We start from the raw sequence: 731 nt of genomic DNA on the forward strand, positions 1-731 counted from the left end.
GATTAATAATCACTTTCAGTTGTTTCCATATACTCAGACAAACAAGGGTTTAGAGATTTTCCGATCACAATCATTCGTCAAACAAAAGAGTCATTCCATTTCATTTCATTTCAGAATTTGTACAAGTTATTCGGCTAGGGGATCACCCCCAGCCTGATCTACATTTTGCTCATCCTCTCCCTCCTCCTCACTATCTTCACCATCGCCCCCAGGAGCCAGGTCGGCCATCCAAGAGAAGTCCTCCTCTGGGTAACGCTTCTGGAGTTCGGCCAAGAGGTCCTTGTGAGCATTCACATAGGCTCCGGCTATTCCCGCCACCATCTCTTCGTCTTTCTCCTTAAGCTCCCCGTCTTTCTCCTTAAGCTCCTCGATGAGTTGAGCGACCTGAGCAGCTTCGTTGGCCTGAAGCGCCTGGACTTCTCCGAGAGCACGATTCCTTTCAGCCAGGACATGAGACTGTTCGGCCAGCTTGTCTTCATAGAACTTCGCCCGCCCCTCAACTTGAGATATATAATCCTGAGCGGATGAGAGTTGGGATCGGAGGGAAGCCACTTCCTGATTCTTCTTCTCGATCTCCTTACCCAGACGCTGAGCCTTTTCCCGAACCATGGTCTGATTCACCAGACACTCCACGTTCAGGCTCATGGATCGAGTCAAGATATCATCAAGGCTGTTCGGGGATAGCCTGTCCCGATCCTCCCGAAGGAAGATGGAAGACCCCAAGACTTTGG

This window comes from Hevea brasiliensis, chromosome 7 (genome assembly GCF_030052815.1).
Source record: "Hevea brasiliensis isolate MT/VB/25A 57/8 chromosome 7, ASM3005281v1, whole genome shotgun sequence".
In the NCBI taxonomy this organism is placed as follows: domain Eukaryota; kingdom Viridiplantae; phylum Streptophyta; class Magnoliopsida; order Malpighiales; family Euphorbiaceae; genus Hevea; species Hevea brasiliensis.